This window comes from Neodiprion lecontei, chromosome 1, assembly GCF_021901455.1.
Source record: "Neodiprion lecontei isolate iyNeoLeco1 chromosome 1, iyNeoLeco1.1, whole genome shotgun sequence".
NCBI classification, from domain to species: domain Eukaryota; kingdom Metazoa; phylum Arthropoda; class Insecta; order Hymenoptera; family Diprionidae; genus Neodiprion; species Neodiprion lecontei.
This window is the reverse complement of record NC_060260.1, coordinates 21,146,727-21,167,903: the sequence shown is the minus strand read 5'-3', so window position 1 is coordinate 21,167,903 and position 21,177 is coordinate 21,146,727. Positions and strand designations below refer to the sequence as shown.

Here is a 21,177-nt window from a genome sequence, read left to right as displayed (position 1 = left end):
GAGAGCGGAGAGCCCATAGGTAAACCATAAGTTTGGGCGTAGTTAGTGTTGTTAAATTTAAAGATGGTAGCCTTGAAACAAATGTTTAACGCGTTCATTAGTTCCCTGAGTGAAACCGGGACATGGTTGGATAGTTGAGACCACCTACTATTGACAGCGTTAAGGTGTCGCTGACCTGGATCCAGGGGGTCCACCAGGGTCCACACTCGAGTGTGGAGAGCTGAGATAGAATAGTTCCCAGCTGAGGGAGCTTAGCCGTGGTAGCGTTGTATGCGCGCTCGGCAATAAGTATAGTTTAGGCTAATCAGAATATACTGTAATAATTATTTAAACATAAAAATAAGACAATGACATTTTTTATTTATTTATTTTAAATATTTAGACATTACAGGAACTTTTTTTTAATACAGTGTATATTCATGTATATTCTGATTGGCCTAAACTATACTTATTGCCGAGCGCGCATACAACGCCACCATGGCTAAGCTCCCTCAGCTGGGAACTATTCTATCTCAGTTTTTTAACACAGGAGTGCGGACCCCCTGCCTGGATCTGCCTGAATCTAAAAGTTGTAATCGATCGAAGCGCCCTCTGCGTAAGTTTCCTCGGTTCCAAACCATTCGAAGGTGGTACTCTCCACCGAGGAGTGTCACAAAGGTGTTCGGTTGTAAAAGAATGTCCCATATACATTAAAACATATCGCGCAATATTAGTTTTACACAGCACGAAGTATTTTCAAAATGATTTCATAAATATCACCATTCACCATTTGTAGATATTTGGAAATATGTTCGAAAAATACGATTGAAACAAAATGGATACGAATCGTTGTGGTCTCGTTTTATGAAGCATCGCTACGACCTTGCATGACTATTCTTCGACATAGGTATCGAAATCATTCTGAAATTGTACATCGCTTGTTACACACAACTCTACTGACAATATTGGAACACTTTATTTATGTTACTATGGATATAGGAAACAATTGTTGACATCGACGTTGAGGATTATTTTTATACCCTCTGAAATATTAAATATAAGGAAATAGTATCCGAGATTCGAGCTAACTATGAAGCTACGGGTTGTGCGAAACAGTTTCTTCTCCCGGTTGATGGGAGTTTATAACATCCTTTGCGAAGTAATGTAATTTGAACATAGTTCATCACTCCATGAAGATATCCTCGCGGCATGTCGATCTGCATGTGACATGGCGATCGTCCAACGGTTACGATGGATTGTCCTGTACAATATAAGCGTGTTCATTTGGTTGTTTCGCCTTTTCAACGCAGAATCCATAACATGATTAGTACTTGTGGATAAAAATATACTTTGGCACACAATTCGAGCCCTCCCCCCCCCCTATCATATAAGGACTCATACAAATACATGGGTCCTTTTCGGTTCTCTTACAACCATGTGTCGGCGCCATCTCACTATACCCAAAAATGTTGAAAGTGAATGGTCGAATCTGATGAAATGGAATAGCGTGATTAAAAATTTTGATCATCTTGAATAATCCGAAAAGTTGAGATAATTCTTTTGAAATTAAGATATTCATTTTTTACGAATCACTCTAAATTTCACCGTGTTCAATATTTTACTACCGATAGCAGATATCTAATGTATGGTCATTCGGAATGAATATGAATGGGAAATTCCTCGTCAAACCGGACGGATTATTTGTAATCGGAAAGATTTTTTACAGAATGTATAAAATGGTAGAAGTCTCGCCAAAAAATGGTACCATTAAACAATTCGTTCGTTAATAACAATTACAATGTTCAATGTTTCCGGATAAACCAAAGTTTTTACGAAAGCTTATCCTCTCTGCTCGCGAATGTGCTGTGAATAATTTTTCTACGTCAAATAGAACCGGAGATGAGATATTAATTCTTCAAGTTTACTGCGCGCTCATTTTGCAACAAAATTGAATGACTCGGCGCTTCCGGAAAAAAAATCGTAGAAATAGATTTTGACTTTTTATGCTCACACATCACTTCGAAAAAGCTTTCATTGTTTTGATTTTCATTGATTTCTGACTCAAGAACCTAAATTTCGTCCCAACTGACTTTTTATGGTTTATATGATGAAATAATAACAGTCGTAATATTTATTTTCCTCAAGATTTGAAATTTCTCGCATATTTGCATCGTACTTAGGATATATGTCAACACGTGTAAATTTCTCCAATTATCGGAAAAAAAAATTACCGGATGATTATAATAATTGAACTCTCCGAGCATTCGAATCTAGGCTCCGATAAGATTGTGGTATTCGCAACGTAGCATTCAGCAATTCTTATGTTCTGCACACTCCTAACGAAAAATCAAAATGATTATATATGAAGAGAACAGAGAAAAAAAATTTGAAACACGTATACAATTTGGTTACTCAATACTTTGAAAAATGTATAACAAAACGACGATCGAAACAAATGTCAACAAAACGACGATCTTTCGAACGCCACTCTTTCGAAGCAAACGTAAACAAGACGACTTGTTTTCTACATTTTTTTTCTATGCTATGAAAATGCTGGAAGTCCCTCCCGACTCCTCATCGGTATACATTTTCGTAGAAATACAATGAGCATCAGGAGTACAATGAGAACACTCTGGGGCGAGTGTTTCCATACTTATGAACGGTAGTGTATATTCATTTGAAAAAAAACGGCAATTTCTCAAATAATTAATTAAAAAATCTGAAAAAATTTACACAGAGTACCTTTTAGTAGTACTTTGATGTAACCAATTATGGGGCAGATCTGAGACGGTCGAAATAAAAGTGGCCGAGTTGACGCAGAATCCTTCCTTTTCGGGTTAAATTCCGAAAATATTGATTTTTGGAGAAAAAGGCGGGAACCGAAGTTGTTCAGAATTCGATTCTCAACAAGTTTGTTGCTATTCATTTATGTCATCAAGTTGAAAATAAATGAGATAATGGAATTATTCGAATTTGTCGCTTTTTTCAGGTTTAATTCGAAAAACCTTGATCCTAGAAGAAAAACTGTAAGAACTAAACTTGTAGAGAATCAAAATTTATACAGCTTTTGTTGTGACTTTCTGTAAAATCAAAACCGGCCGAGTTTTTCAAGAAAAACCATCTTAACCTAAAAAACCATTTTTCGAATATACGCACAAGTATGATTTGGTCGCCATTTTGAATTTACACTCCCAGTGACCCCCCCGAGACAGCTGTGAAAAAAAATTCACTAAATAATTATTCGTGGGTTCGGTCGGTTTTTTGCCTATAATGACTGGACTATCTGGAGCATTGTTAATTTTTCTACGAGCGCGTGTCGCGGTCATCATTATGCTGTGACATAAGAATAATTCATTGAATTCCAATTATGCTTCGACTCAATTTTAATTCACTGTAGAGACAAAATAATTACTATACGTTACGTTTTGTATTGAAACAATTTTAATTTGTGGAATCTTTATTATCTTGGCACGTTATCTGTATTCTATAATGAGGATCTGATTTGTTCGTAAACGAATTAATTTCGTACTTTGTTTTTATTATGCTACATATTGTTTATGTATTTGAAAAGTAAAACGGCTTGCCAGTGGGAAATTATACAAAGTCTACTCCGTAAACGTTGCTTGATACCAAGTGGTATAACTATATGTTATTTTCTTGTACGATACGTCGTTCGGAGTGAAACGTACTTGCATTGTTGATACCGAAATGCTAAAGATATTCACAAATTTTACTTTATCTAACTAGTCCTGTGTCAAAATATCGTCAGTCGTCATAAAGATAATTACAATAATAATTTCGCTGCTTACGTCCGGAAATAAACAACCTAACGGGACTACAAGTTGATTCCGGATTTTGGACGAATATATTATAGGGTTTCCTTGTCAAAATCAAAGTCGAAAGTTCCTGATTAATTATTCGAAAAAACGACGTTCTTCATAAAAAATAATTGAAATTCAATTGAATATTATCAGTTTAGTTTTAATTTTTATAAATTTTTCTGCATCATTATCAGAATTGAGAACAAAATTCGCTGGTTAACTTTTTCACAAACTGTAGTACAAATTATTTGTCCATGAATAATTTCTCGAATATTTCTTGGAAATCCCTCATGGACAAAAGCCTCGACTTGGGTGTAAATTCGTACCCACAATTTTTTTCTTATGGGAATTCAGCATTATCTAAGTCGGGGGTACGAATTTACACCAACTTGAGGCTTTTTTCCGCGAGGGATAACTTTTTCGTACAAATTATTTACAAATCAACCGGGGAATTTCGATATCAATTCTGACGATGATCCAAGAAATTAAAAGGTTGATCGAAAAAGAAATCCGAAAAAATCAAATTTCTATTTCTTTGAATGAATAAACGCGTTTTCAGTTTTTGCAGATTTGGCAGGATTCTTGTAAATGATATCTATAATTGCATAACAGAAATTTGCAGTATAAAACACTTACCATTGCAACGAACGATTCGTTCGTCGGCGCGACATATTTAACCTTTTTTTCGGTTCAGCCGTGCGACGTAACTTATCCATTGTTGCACTCACAAGATTATTGTTGTTTGTAACAAATATATGTATACACACTGGCCGCGTGAAAATTTACACGTGATTAGAACTTGTGACACGGCAAATTACCAAACATTCGCGTTTGCTTCGTTCGCCGCGAAAAGTGGATGTGGACGGTACGCGAGGAAACGCAGAGGTGACGGCCGCGCGGATAGTCGGGACAGTGGCGTGTGAGGGATAGTACTTGGAATCCGAAGAAGTTGATTCCTTCGAGAGTTCCAAATTTCTGTGAAATCTTATAGGATTGTGCCGGACTTTGATGTACAGCAGTAACACATACCCTGACTTTTCGTAGGTTGTATACGATGCAGAAACCAACCCAAAACTCGCTAGCGTATCCGTAGCGTATACCATCTACGAGAAGTCACGGTATGTAGTTTTGTAACGATTTCCACTTAATGAGTAACTTTCAGGTAATTCGTCTAATGTAAAAAAAAAATTTGGTATCATCATTCAGAACTAGGCGTAATTGACAAATGAAACGAAGCAAATAAAGTATGAAATCCTTATTTGTTGAGAATTAAAAACAGAAAAAATTGGCAAGCAAATCTTCATCAGAATTTTAACAAGGATCGGCCCTATAAAATATATGCCACGAATCTTGAACCGTTGTATGCAGTAATTGTATGTATGTACAATGACATAGATTTTTTGCGGGACGTATTTCTAGTATTGTTAACACATCCGGTTCAGAAACAATTTCGTGTATGTATTAGGGTAATCTTTAAAACAGGCTCGGACGATTGTCAACCGGCCCACCCCCCTCCCAAATTTGCCATAAATAAATAAATAATGGTCTGTTCAAGAGCACAATTTTTTATCTCAACCCTAAACCCTCACGCTTATACATACGTGTTTCCTGCAATTTCGGTATTTATTTTACTGCCGCATCTAATCTTTCGGTCAATAATCTGTAAGTATGACAATCTTGCGGACATTGATGCTACTATTAGATGAGGATATCCGGAACGTATATGGGGCATTCTATGTCAATTATTCGCCATTTATATCTGCCTTTTCGACGAACAGGAATTAATGGATAGGGATTTTCGTTTTTGTTAATGATTTTCTATCAAATTGATGAAAAAAGGTAGATTTAAGTGGTGCGTACTCGATGTAGAATGCCCCAAAACCCTTCAATAAAATGAAAACGAATAATTTTCTTTGCGGAACTACGACTCAAATCGAGAAAAGAAACAGTATGTTATTTTAATATCGGGTTTTGGAGAAGCCATGAGCATTTAAAAAAAAAAAATTGTGCGAAATTTTGATAAATTTAAGGTGTTTGGATGGGTTGAGACAAACATCTAAAATATTTCAGAAAGACTGCTTTTGGCAGGTACAAGAAAGTGTAAAATTTTCAATAGAATCGAAATTGGTCGGGGTCACGGGTTGACCGATTTTGCATGGAATGCCCCGTTCACAGTCGGGCTACGTGCGATTACGAATAGTTACTGCGATTGTGAACTGATGTTACAATTTCCAAACGATGCCTTATAATATGCACGAATTTCAAAATCTAGCGGTTATTCTGAGTGAGTTGTACATTTTTTCGTATCCACCTAAAAGCCTATGCTCTCGTCGGCACTGCAGATTGTTGCTTTAGCAGAAGGTTTGTGAAACATAGGACGTGTGCGTATGACCATGTGGTGTTACCATCTGGTACCGCTGCGGTCGACTGCAGCGCTTCTGGAGGTTCAACGTTGAACTAAATTACAGACTTCTTGTGCGTCAGAACGGGCTCCTGTCACCTGAAAATCGCCCGCACAAATCGTGCCATATTTACGGAAAACTGACTGGTGCTATAGGTTTTCCCGGATTACGTGTGTGTTTTTGTACGTCGGTATCTCCCTGGCAAAAGTGTAAGAAATTCTGATATCGTGCAAGCGGTGAATATTCAACAAGTCGCTAGCCCGATCGGCCATGTTTGAGGAGACGTGATTTTATTGAGTTCATCATTATTTTTATTAGACGTTATCAGTGATCTGCGATAGTAGTGACTGAGATACAGACGTACAATTATATTCAAGCTATGTTTTGAAAATTTTCCCAACCAGATTCGTACCTCCGTTTTATCAGGATTTGTGCGGGCGATTTCCCCGCTTCTGACGTCACGAAATATATATAGGACATGCCAGGTCAGCGTCACCGTAATAGCCTGATCTTGAGGTACGTTAGTGAACAAGGAGACCACATCGAGAGAGATCAGAGTGTAATTGGGCCGGAGGCTTAATTTACTAATGCCTTCAACAAGAACGAAACTGTCTTTAACGCGTGATGCAGGAGGGACGATGTTATTCCCAATCCATTTGCCCAGAGTTTTGGCCAAGTTGAAAGTAGGACTATTAGTGAAGGAGACAATGATTCTAAGTGGTACATCTTGTTTATGGATTTTCGGCAGACCATAGGCTCGTGGTGGAACACAATCAGATTTTGCGATGTAACGTTTGAGTTGTACGGAAATGTATTTGGCTTTAACCCAGTTTGTCGTTAATTTTCTTATATCTAATTGCAATCTACAATTGAGGTCGAATCTGACAATGTTGTAAGTGTCAGTGTTGGAAAGCTGGAGAAGCATTTTTTCCAAATACAATTGATTAGTAAGGACAACTGTGGTGTTGCCTTTGTCAGATCTTAGAAACATTAAGTCGTTGTTATTTTTACGGAAAGATGAAGTTTCTTTGATTTTAAATTGTATGGCGCCATCGTGATGCATAGAGCGAGTAGGGGTGTTGTTAAACTTCCTCAATGCATTGGTAAATTCTAGCCTAGCCTGGTTTCTGAGATCCTATGAGATAAGAGAGATGTTGGACTCAAAATCTGATACGAGGTAAACAATTGGAATCTCTGAAAGGGGTACCATATTTTGGTCCCAATTTAAGCACATCCGCCACATTGTCCGGTATAGGAACGTTGCTTAAGTTAACGAGCCATTTGTTGTCTACGGTAGACACTGAGTGAACTGGGCGATGCCATTTGAGATTGATAAGCTTAGCCAACTTATTGATATTAGCCGTTTTATGAACGGAAAAACGCGCTTCAAGTTTGATAGATTGGGTGTGAAAGAATTTTTGTGACATCGTAACAGGTAATTCCGCTAAGATATAATTCTCCAGTGCAGAGAGGGTTTCTTTCGATTTGATAATGGACGCATGTGCATCGCTGATTTCCAGATTGAGCAGGGATTTTTGAAATTTGGTTACAAAATGGCGAAATTTAGTTCTGGATTGTGACAGTTTAAAATGAAATTTGTTCGAGATAAGTTTAGGGAGCCTAAAATGTGTTGGGAGAAGGTCCAGCTTCTTACACTTCAGGAGGAAAATACGATGATTTTTTAGTCTCGACAGTGACTCGGATGTGGAAGCCCATCTATCAAGATCTATGACGCAGTACGCAAGAACGACTATCCTGCCCTCATGTTGCAGAATCATATACAGAAGAGACACCTCTCGATTTTGTCATCTAATGACTCCAACCACAATGATCTTGGCGACGTTCCTGTCGTTCCAAAAAATTTTGTGTCTATCCCGTATGTCGCTGGCCTTTTTGAGTCGTTAAACAGAATTTTCGCTAGGTACAACATCCAATTTGTTGGAAAAAACAAGCATGACTTATCCCCATTTTTTGACTCAGGCAAAGACCGTCTACCCTTGGACAACCGCTCTTGTGTGGTTTACCAAATTCCCTGCAAAAACTGTGACAAGATATACCTTGGGCGAACAAGTAGGCAATTACATACTCGAATTAAGGAGCACGAACGCAACATTCATGGCCTAGATGAAAATTACACTGCTTTAACCAGACGTTCCATTGAACTAGACCATGTCTTTAATTATGAACGGGCTAGCGTCTTAGCTGTGGAACCGTTGTATTACAAACGCCTTCTTCTTGAGATGTGTAACATTGTTGCACATCCTCTTTCAGTTAATTTGCGTCAAGATATTGAACACCTCAGTAATATCTATACGTCGGTAATATACGATTCTTAGTTCCCCTAAGTTACCTATTGTGCATATCTCTACTTTATCATCAAAATTGTCCTGTTTTCGCTTCTATGTTCCTAGGTCATATCTATGTCTCCTACTTGCCGGTAAGCCTTCTTCTAGTCCGACCATTGTTGTGTCAACGTCTCTAACGGTCATCTAAATTCAATGTCGTGCCTTCCTTGCCATTAATTTTGCTCCATGATGTGTGCTTGGGAGTTCCGTATTGCACTGTATAATGTAATAGTGTATTTTATAATTTTATTCTATAAAACTGTTTCATCGGCATGTTCCACATCATGCTTTTTTATCCAAAAAATTGTTGCACCAGGTGATTTATAATACCGTTTTCTGTTAAATTAAATCGCATTCACTTGGTGATGTGTTTTCTATGTAAACCATTCGTTAAATCAGATATTTTATATTATTTTATCTTTATTTTTAATTTAATTATCATTTATCTATTTATGAATTATTTATTTATTTTACTTTTTTCTATATATGTTTTGTTCTTCCTTCTCGCTCTCTGTATATAACCTTGGCTTGTTCTGTGACAGATTATCATATTAAAAAAAATTCGTTCTGAGGAGCGCTCCCACCCGGGCCGAAACGTTAACAAATTGACGTTTGTTTCATTGACCTTCATATGCAAGAAACAAATATTTATTCGTTGTAATTGAACCTTTGAAACGATCCAAATTTCTTAAAAATGGTGTTGCATTCTTATCTTAAGCCCAGAGTATGATTTGATCGATTCAAGACTTTGCTTTATCGACAAGATTTCGTCGGGTTGACTTGAGTGATTTTAGAATTTGCTACATAATTTTAATATCATTTCCCTTAGTAGGTTTTCGAATAATAACCAACGTATTAATAAAACCACATACAGTTTTTTGGAATTCTTTTAAGGTAGTTCTAAACCAAGTATGCTAGTCATAGTAAAGTTCAAAAAAATGTGACATGGATGACAGTGGATGTTCAGTCGCGCTTTTCAGACAAACCATAAAAGGGATAATTGTTGGATTATTGAAATAAAAATTATCTTACCTTTAAAGAATGACTGGAACTTGGTGAATTGATGTGCCGATGTCGTGATGAGGGGTTTAACAAAGTAACTTATTTTACATGTATTAAATATTTGACTCAAATTGGATTTATTTAACCGGTTGAGTGGTAATGAAGCATATATCAACAAAAAAAAGTCGTGCCAAAAGTGGTGATGAAGCATATATCAATATTTTGCAATCATTCCGGTAGGAGACCCTAGAATTGCATGAAAATTGGTATAACGGTGTTTTCCATACCGCTGAATCCGAATCTCTACTCAGAATTCACGTCCAGACCATAGGGGGCGCCCTATCAACACTCTGAAATGGCGGGAAAATGGAAGACAGTTTGTCCTTTTAGTCACACAGTATCGTTTACATACAATGTACATGAGAATGCTATCTCGAGGGTTCTCGGGCTTTGTAAATCCGCCTACTGTGTCAGAATTGACAACTCCCCAAATTCAAGATGGCGCAGCTAAGATGGCGGACATCGAATTCCAAGAAAAACGTAATTTTGCCATGAATTTTGTTACTCGGGGGTTTTTGGGGTCGCTGAAACCGAATCCTGTGTCAGAATTGACAAATTCCTAAATCCAAGATGGCGCAGCCAAGATGGCGGACATGGAATGCCAAAATAAAAACCCAGACTTTGCCATGAAATTTGTTACATGGGGGTTTTTGGGGTCGCTGAATCCGAATCCGTTGTCAGAATTGGCCCCATGAAACTGGATAATGTCCCGTATTTTTTCTGTGAGAGCGACAGTAGTGAGGATACGCCATTTAGCGGGCGTGAAAATAACTAGCTTCCTCGAAAACACCCGAGTAAAAAGACTGTTGGGAACAACTTCGTGTTTCGGTTTTGGTTCTGAAATTTCGTGTGCGCCTTCGTCGGGCGCTCCATCTTGAATCTGCCACCTTGGATTTGGGCTTTGACCAATTGTGACACCGGATTCGGTTTCAGCGACCGTAAAAATCCGCCAAGTAACCAAATTCATGTCAAAATCTTTTTTTTTTGGCATTCCATGTCCGCCATCTTGGCTCCGTCATCTTGGATTTAGGAATCGGCCAATTCTGACACCGGATTCGGTTTCAGCGACCCCAAAAACCCCCGAGTAATGAAATTCAGCCATTTATTCGCAAACCTGTGTCGTACCACTTTTGGAGCTGCTGCTCGTCAAAAGCCCTACCACCCAACCGGTTAATAATTCGAAATATACCGAGCAATTGGGCTTTTAGTATAATGGAAGAAAAGGAATAATGGGGTTCGCTTGTTATTTGGGAAGAGTAGCATTGTAAGAGAATGCAAGATGATAGAGGATTATACCACGAAACTGTATTGAGAACAAATTAGTGAATTTGGAAATAGAAACCAAGAGCGCGATTCCGTGCTCGATGGCCGTTTTTATAGGGATTGATAACTGTGCAAAACAATCCCTCTTTTTACTCTGCTGTCAAACTACAGCACACTTTTCTGCTTATTCTACGAATTAAAACTGGGGCACAATACCCTCGGCACCTGTACTGGTATTACTCTGTTGTAAACTTTAGTGCCGTGAGCACGCTCGAGGTTACGTTGCGCTGGGTTCTAGCCATAGCTTACTTCTTGAATGTTCTGACTATCCTACTTGTTACAAGATCAATGTTGGGTGTTAGTTTAAAAAGTATAAATATTCACATAAATATATAATAAATATGTAATATGACTAAAACATAACAGAGTGAGGTATATACATAAATATATATATTGTAACGTGGCATTTTCGATGCGCGTTCCAAACGACTCCCCGAATCCTAGATGGAGCCCTAAATTAGGGATCCCGCGGATCAGACCGCGAATCATTTCGAAAAAGAGTGCCAGGACAAAAGTGACGCATCCGATACTCCGAGGGGGGACAATTTTCGGTTTGGCCAAGACGATTTTTCAGGATTTTTGTTTTTTTTTGGTTGCGAGTACATGCGGCATCATACACGGGATCGGCGGCAAATTCGAACGATCTTACAGAAATACAGTCGCGACGGATCGCGACTAAAGGAGGGCCTCTCACGAGGTTACGGAGAGAGCGTCAATGTAGAGCTCTGCCGCGAGGGAAGGCGGACGAGATTCCCGTTGGTGGCCGGCGAGCCGTAGCCTCCCCTCACCACGCTGACGTCAGGCAACCTCGCGAAGTCGTTACCACGCCACTGTCAAACTACGGGATAGCGGAGACTGGACAGCCAATCATCATCCCGCCACAGCGGGCACCAAATATAGCGATAAGTTAGGCTATAAGAATTTCGGAAAGAAAACACCAATCAGAGCAGGAGAGTTTTTCACGACGGATAGCGCCTATGTTCGAGGCATGTTCGAATTGCGGCTCCGATTAGCGGAGCTCGACATTTGGGTCCTGTAGCGCGATTCTGTAACTCGTTATGAGAATAACGATTCGGAACGCTATCGTAACGATAACGAATTTCGCCGCGTGTAACGACAATCTCATAACGACGGTGCGATTCCGTAACTACGAATAGCGACACTTCGACGTTACAGAATGGGATAACGAATCGTCGTTATGGATAACGACAGGAAGTGACGTATGGTGACAAATCCTTAGTAAGTAACTAGAATTTTATCGAAACTCGCCTTAAAATAGTTGAAATTCGTGCCGCGGTGGCGCGCATGAAGGTTTAAATCGAGGCGCGCACAATCACTCAGTCACAGTCAGTGCAAATCCATCGTATAGTGAACATTGTAAATATAAATATCATCATTGTTATTATATCTTAACACCGTTTAATACTTTTAATAAATTTTAATACAAGTAAAAAAATTTATTTGTACTCATACTCTTAAAAGGAGCCCTTTGACCACGTGTCGTGAATCCCCATGCAGCGTTTACTGCTTCTACGCTTTCCTCACTATTCTTTTTGCATGGACCACCATTGGGTTCTTCACGTAGAACCAATATTCTGAAGAGTAAAATTATATAACTACTCCCATTTTTTACTAAAAATCATAACTGTAGCTGTAATATTTTCAATACTTCAAGAAGTCTTTGAGTTTGTTAATTTCATGGAGGCAAAGCTATTTAAAAACAATACCACTTGAAAAAAAAATTGAAGTCCAGTTTAGAATAAAGATTTTTCACGTTTTTATTTCTTGTTCGGGTTAAAAAAGGTGAATATTTTTTATAAAATAAAGTTATACTTTAAAAACACAATTGAATATTTCTTTATGTACAATCAATTGTAAACATTATAGTTGAAGGAATGTAGATTCGAAAAATTGGTGATTTTGAAAAATTAACGACGGAGCCAGGAATCGAACCTGGCGTCTAGAGATGCTTGACCGGAGCCTTACTCCTATGAGCCTATGTGATTTTGATGAAATAATATCTGTGCATTGAAGATATTAAAGAAATGAAATGACATGGAATTTTGAAAAAGGTACGCCAAGGCGGTACGTCGGAGCGTAACACCGCCCTGACTCTGTTGTCGTCAATTTCTCTCATCACCTTTAAACATTATACTTGTTGGCAATTTAACCATAAACATCATTCCATATTCTGTATTCTATTCTTCCGCATCACGGAAGTTGGGAAATCTTTCTCTCATAATTTGTTGTTGAATTCATTGAGCCAAAGCGCGTGGTCCTCGTCTGTTGTATTCTTCATCTTGATCCATCGGATCAACATCATTCTCTACGGGATGTATGCATCTTCATTGTTTAATCGTAGTTGCACTCTCATGTTGTGCAGTACTGCACACGCATTAACAATTTTCGCTGCGAACGCTGGTTCGTACATCAAGACTCGCTGGTATGACAAGCATCTCCATACAGATTTAAAAACTCCAAAAAACCGCTCGACGACGCTTCTAGCCTTACTACTGTTGTGTATATTGATGTTGTCGCGTATCTTCAGGAAAATTGGCCAGCGGTGTTAACAGCCAAGGCTCCAACGGATATCCAGCATCACCTGATGGAAAATATATTGATTTAGAAAAAAGTAGACTAAATATAATATGCATATTATGTATATAAAACTCAAACTGAACCTATGCTGCTTTGCTGAGGTGTTAACCAAGATTCATCACAGCTTCTTGAGGCAGGCGAAAAAGGCTGAGAAACTCTTCTCGTGGTAGCTGAAAAGGATTCTGAGCATCTCTCAGTCGCCTTCTTTCCACACGACGTTCGAGTCGACGTAATCTTTCCTCAAGAACGAATACATCCCAAGCAAGGTATTCGATAGCCATGATCCTTTGAGATTGAAGATAATCAAAGAAACAGCGTAAATAATAGACTTAATAGTAGAAATGAATTATTAATGAAATTAATGAATAATTATATTTGTGGAAGCAACTTTGTGGGTTCTTCGGAGCAACACTACAATTTATAGGTTATGTTATTCTTTTTTAGAAAATAATGAAATCTATTCTACAATTTTTTCTGAAGTCAATCTGCATTGATAATTCCTAATTACTGCAAAATTCAACTTACTTACTTGTTATTTCAAACGTCGTAATTATTTTTCACTTTCGGAGCACTTTTCGAAGCACTGTCTCGGAGTCGAGAAAAATATGGGAAACGCACACCACTCCTCTAGCTCGTGTGCAAAGTGTCGTTATAATCGTCGTTATAGCGTAACGAGGGGGTCTCTGAGCCTCGCTATCCGCTCGCACCGTAACGACATCATAACGACACTTTTCGTTATTAATAACGACAAAACTCGCTAAGAATAGTGTACAGAATCGCATTTGTCGTTATAATAGCGACGCGGTCGGTAGCATAACGAAACTTGTCGTTATGAGTCCATAACGACAGCATAACGAGTTACAGAATCGCGCTACTGGCGACATTTCGCGACAGTCGAGTGGGATAGAAATTTACAAAAAAAAAACTTCCTTGAAGTGTGTGTGCCATGGCCGAAACGGGAGTTGGCGAATTCTTGGTGTGGTTGCGAAGCGGTAAGCGCTATTAATTCTTTGCGAACGCATTTCGAGTGCAAGTAGATCGGCGCACCGGCACCCGGTTGGCCAAGCCCTTGTTGAGTTAGAGTAGTACTCGAAATTCGTTTGCCGATCTCCTTGTTGATGACCGTAGCCTGAGTTTTCGCGATAACGCATAGAGTCAATTTGGTTCCTGTAGAGTCTCGTGTAAGGTCACGGTTTTGAGTGGAGCTAATTTCGGTTTGAAATTGAGTGTAGCCAAATTCCGCTATACAGGGTCTCGTCCAGTCTGCGTATGTAAAAAGTGTCACCTCTCGTGTAGGTCGCGTATCATCGTGCGTAGACGCTCAGATTAGCGGGACGGCTTGCAAATTTTTCGGGAATGGCGACTGCGACGTAAGTTCGGATGCGTTTAGATAACAGCCAGGCGATTCCCGTGGTGATCAGCGCCATTAAAAATAACGGCTAGAGATGCGAATAGCGCGTCGAGTCACAGTCTCTTTTGTTTAAGTATTGAATTATTGTTTAGTAGTAAAGTGGCGATTAGCGTCCGTAGGCTTAACGAATTTTCTAGATTTAGGAACGATCGCGGTTAGCGCGTCGATTACGATTTCAGTTTAGTTTGACCTAGTGGTTTATTGTTAAGTGGCGATTAGCGCGATACCGTAGAGGACGATCGCGGTCGGCGCGACGGGTCAAATTCGGTTTTCGGGTTTTGAGCCATTGGTTATTGTTAAGGCGGCGACTAGCGCCCGTAGGTATTAGAAGTCGTCTAGATTTTGTCAAATTTTTTTCATTTTCTTCTTTCTGTTATACAAATTTTTTTTTCTGTGTTAAATCTAAGTATTTGACTAAGTATCGCGAAGAGCGAATTGTGAATTATTATTTCCCCGGTTTGTATTTTGGATCGCGAGGAGCGACTTGTGAATTATTATTTCTCTTGTTTTGTACCTTGAGTGGCAAAGAGCGACGTTTGAATTATTATTTTTTTTCATTTTTTTTTTTGTATAAGGATTGGTGGAAAATATAGCGATTGATTTTATTATTGCTTTGTAAGATAACGTGTTGGCGTACGTGTGTCGTATCTCTCTCTACCCAAAAATTACCCCTCCCCTCTGCGGTACTGAGCTATCGAGTATATGGTCGCGGTGTATCGCATTACCGATTTCGAGGCGTGTTGATCACACCAGGCGCCCAACAAATTTCGCTATATTGTTTTGGGTCCAGGATACCTCGCGGACACCGATTTATTGTGCACGCGGAAAGTTCCCGGTCATTTTCTCCGAGTGACCGAGGAGCGGGAAAAATCACGTCACAATATATATATATATATATATATATATATATTTATGTGTGATGCTCAAAAATCACTTTTTGAATCATAGAATCAGTATGAATTTTTGAGATTGTTAAAAACGGTATTTTGTAATTGGCTTTGTGATCTTGCCTAAATTTCACCACTGGCTAAAGAAAATCTGATAAAAATCCGGGATACTTTTGGGTCAGTAAGAACATACTACTAAAAAGCTATCAAATTCGAAGGGGGTGGGGTATATGGCCTACTAATTTGACATGGGATGCCCCATACATATATATATATATATTTATGGGGCATCCCATGTTGTACTAATTTGACATATATATATATATATATTTATGGGGCATCCCATGTTGTACTAATTTGACATGGGATGCCCCATACATATATATATATATATTTATGGGGCATCCCATGTCAAATTAGTAGGCCATGTACCCCACCCCCTTCGAATTTGATAGCTTTTTAGTAGTATGTTCTTACTGACCCAAAAGTATCCCGGATTTTTATCAGATTTTCTTTAGCCAGTGGTGAAATTTAGGCAAGATCACAAAGCCAATTACAAAACACCGTTTTTAACAATCTCAAAAATTCATACTGATTCTATGATTCAAAAAGTGATTTTTGAGCATCACACGATGATGGGATCTTGATATTTACTATTTTTTTTTTGTTGCAAGTTTTTAGTTTTTCCGCGTTGGAATAATTTTTTTTTTTTTTTATGAACTCGATCTAAATAGATTGCAGAATCACATTATTTTCATGATTCCGTGATCTATTCAGATCGGGGAATAAAAAAAAAGAAACGAAAAAACGCAGGTTTTCAAAAACAGCGTTTTCGGAATTGGCTTTTCGATTTTTTTCAAATTATACTGATGGTTAAAAAAATTTGAAAAAAAATTCAAGAACTTTTTGAGTCGGTATAAATATCGTATTAAAAATGATTAAAACAGATTTTAATGAGTGAAAAATGTTTTTTGACAAAAGTTGTAGGGTTTGAAAGGGGAAAGAAGATGAGGGTATCAGATTTTCCGTACGTGGACCTGCCAAAGTCAGATGAAGATCAACTTAGTTTTTTCAAATAGAATAGTACTTTTGTTTGAAATATTTTTCACTCACACTTTTGGTTTTCGAGATATTTAACTGAAATAAATAAAATGAGTCACCCTGTATACAGGGTGAGGCAAGAGTATGGTAACCCCTTGAAATTTGGCGGGGTTCGGTGAAAAATAAAATTACCCAGGTTGAGCCGTAGGTCATTTTTAACACGGGATTCAATGGTGACCTTTGATTTGATCTTGAACCTCATCTTCAAGGTCATTTTAAAATCAACTTTGATTTTTTAAATGGGAACTCTCATTGTTTACCTCATTTTTCAAGTATGTGCTAAGGTCCAAGGTCAACGTGACCGCTACGGGTCAAATGAAAGTCAAAAGTGTGCTTGGTAACTTGGTAATAATGCCAATAATTTTGAGGATCCGTATCTCACGCAAGATGTTGTTTAGTGTTCGTATCGTACTTATTTCAACAGAGTCAAGTTATTTAAAAAATGGAAAGTTCACAGTTTTTGGGATAGGTTTGTGTATGTGCTGTTGTGTAATTCTCTTTCATAAGTATTGTTTTTTGTTGACGTAAATCGGCTTGTGAGATATTTGAGGGTTGCTCTTATGTTTGTTGGTTTCCTGTTACCCGGCACGTTACCATGTGTATGTTTTTGAGTCTGTTCCAGTGTTCCCAACCTTGACAGACTAAATTATGGTATCAGGGCCGTAAAATTATGGTACTGACAAGAAAAATTATCCTACTTTTATTTATTTTCAATAAAAACCACAAACAACGTCAATTTATGCATTTTATTGCCATGAATATCAATAAATCGGACTTTTTATCATTAGTAGATACGGTAATTACATTTTGCAATTTCTCAAAATTTTTAATATAGAATAATCTCTTTTAATAATTAAAATTAATATTAATTCGGCATATCGACGTCATCTTCCGATTCTCCGTCTTGGGATGAAGCAAGCTTTTCCTGACTAGCTTGGTACAATATATTCCTTGTCATTCTACTATAATCTTCCTTATCTGGTTGGTCAATGTCAAACAGTTATTTCTAATGCGTTGTCTGGATAAAATAATTCCATACAGTTTCGGAATTATTAATTTATTTCGCGATTTCGTCTTTGCCAAATTTACTGCACTGAAAATGCGCTCACACTCAGCATTAACATGCGGAAGTGCCAAAACGTCAAGTACAAATTTGGATAAATTTTTAAACGAAAACCCGAATTGGTCTTCTTCTTCGTATTGAGATAATTTGTGCCAAAATAGATCTGGCTCGTCAAAAATGTTCACGTGAGGCGGTAATTCATACTGTGATAGTATTCTCTACTCATCATCGACTTTTTGATGCATTTCCTCTGGAATTATACGCGGCAGAGCTTGCATCAGTGGAAATAAACTTGGAGTTCTTGCCCGAGTTTTTTCGAGAATCGCCAGAGACGGTTTAAACACCTTGATTTTTTGTAACGTCGAATCAGTGAAGTCTAATCTATTCTTGATCTGCTGACAGCTAGACATCAAAAATTGACTACACCCCTTTAGAAAATCTATTTTTAGATTCTTGTTATCTCGTATCTCGGCTCGTTGCAAAAAATTGGCGACTCTTACCCCCAAATACATTTGCTCCAGAGGTAAAAATTTCTCAGCATTTTCTGGGTTAACTTCAGAAATTGGTGTGTAATTTCATCTCGAATCATGATCACATTTTTTTTTCATGTCTTAGACTCCTAAGAATTAGGAAAAAAGTTATTAATGTTAATTCTGAATTTTACTATAAAAATAAAAATAAAATCTAAAAAACTAGGTTTTTTGAAAATCTCGAAAACCGTTTGGGTTAAAGAGCTAAAAATTTAGATGAATTATTTTTCTTTGACACCAAATCGATCCTCTAAGTGCGAGTCAAAAAAGCCGCGGGGGCAGATTTCTCATATTAACCCGGCTATACCCTTTGTATGCGGCTGCTTCGACCCTGAACGATTCTCGGATACTTATGCTGACAAACAATGCGTTCGACAAGTTTCGATTTGACGGCTAGCGGGCTGCGGACAACGGATTGAGGTGCGACGTCGAATTCTGGAACGTTCTGAAATAAACTCTTAACTAGCAGGACAGAGGTTCTGAATTAACGGTTGATATTGATGATGAAAATATTTTACTGAAAAAAACAACTTAAGATTACAGTTGTACATAGAATTCGTAATGCTGATATACGAGTGTAATTACATGTTTCTTACTCAACGGTATCGTACCCATGCTTTAGGCAATGGGAATGAAGAACTGTCCCAGTTTACATCGATTGGCTTTTGTGTGTATGTGTTTCAGCAGAAGATTTCGCAGTAACAATACGTTTTGAGCTGCACAATTTGGATGTAATATAGGACGATGCGCACAGTTTGAATTAGTATCTGACATTTTGTTCAATTTCTGCAATGACGGACAATCCAAATCCATCAAATCAACGACTTCAACTTTTTCACTCAGAATTGTCTTTTCTAAACTTTTTACGTTAATTGTTGAAGCATCACGCAGTGACACGCGTTCGATGGCGAATTTTTTTTTTGAAAACCCTGTTTATTCTATTACTATGAAATTATTCGAATATTACTATATGATGCACTACTAATACTACCACTATTAGACTGTCTGCCGTTGGTTGACCATTAAAGAGATCTGAAACAAAGAAAACACATATTTAATATAATTTCTAAAGAAATTAAGAAACCTAAAATTATGAAGACTTACAAATTGCAGATTTACATGCTCTCGTGGATGCGAGTTACGCAAGACGCCGTCTTGGTAATAGGTGATCATTTCCATATGGCAGTACAACACCAGAAGACGTCTGCAGGCGCCACATCGATGTGATTTCAGTTCTCCTTGTACACGACGACATCGCACGCAGGACGGTAGACTATCGATGCGAGAGAACGGTATTCTTTCATGATTCGAAAACATTGCTCTCTCATTGAGACCCTCCTCCCGCGCACAGTTTGTGCAATACACGCCCTGTGGCCCCCTCGAATACAAGACCCTACGGCAGACAGTGGTGGTATAGAACCGCTGGTGAATGTCGCGTTCTCGATCCGCCCAACTATGTACCTCTACGAACAATAAACAGCCGAAACTGACGACCACGCTACTTTTCAAGAAAAACTACGTTGTTCACTATCGCGTATTGAAGCAATGTTTGGAATTAGGCTTAAAATTACTCAAAATTCACAAAGTTCTCAAAATCCGACAAGCACCATGGCTAAAAAATTACATAGATTTGAATACCGATTTGCGGAAAAACTCTCACAACGAATTCGAGAAAAATTTTTACAAACTGATGAACAACGCAGTTTTTGGCAAAGCAATGGAAAACGTGCGAAAGTATCGAGATGTTCGATTGATCACCGAATGGGATGGATGGTACGGTGCTAGAGCTACTATAGCCACACCTAATTTTCACAGCTGCACCGTTTTCGAGAAAGAGATAATTATCGTCGAAATGAGTAAGACGAAAGTCAAGTTGAATAAACCATTGTATGCAGGTTTCTCCATCCTGGATCTGTCTAAAACATATATCTATGATTCTCATTATAATTATATTAAGTAGAAATTTGGCAGCCGAGCAAAATTAATGTATACGGATACCGACAGTTTGATTTACAACTTTACCGTCCCCGACATATAGGAACATATGAAGGAGGACTTGCATAAATTCGATACGTCTGATTATCCGCTTGACAATGTTTATGGAATGCCTCTAGCAAACAAAAAAGTTCACGACTTGATGAAAGACGAGAATAACGGGAAAATAATGTTGGAATTTGTAGGATTAGGAGCTAAATTATACGCATTCCGAGTCTTGGGGGATGAGAAAGACAGTAAACGGGCCAAAGTTGTCAGAGGATAAGCGTTGAGAAAATTAACTTTCAACGATTATTTGGAATGTGTTTTGAACCCTGAAAATTTGTCTACAAATCAGCATTTGATATTAAGTCAAAAACACGAGGTATACACTGCAGAACAGCAGAAAGTGGCACTGAGCTGGAATGACGACAAGCGGATCGTGTTTCAAAACACAACCGACACGCTTCCGTGGGGCTACAAGCCTGCCCGTTAGCTTTGTAATTACCGTATCGTAATCTATGTAGGATTTAATTTATAACTGTACCGTGATGTATAAAATATTATTATGTAGGATAGTGAATAAGAACGCTCCGAAATATAAAAATTGTACAACGATGCATATGTCTGTCGATTGTCTGAAAAATGAAGATGCAGACATGTTATGTATCGGGTATAAAA

The 21,177-nt window shown here is 38.1% G+C and overlaps 1 protein-coding gene across 2 annotated transcripts in view; it reads left to right on the top strand.

Moving 5' to 3' along the window:
- Nucleotides 1-21,177, top strand: part of LOC107223145 (UDP-galactose transporter senju) — a 63,198-nt gene that overhangs the window by 5,907 nt on the left and 36,114 nt on the right. The window lies entirely within an intron of this gene.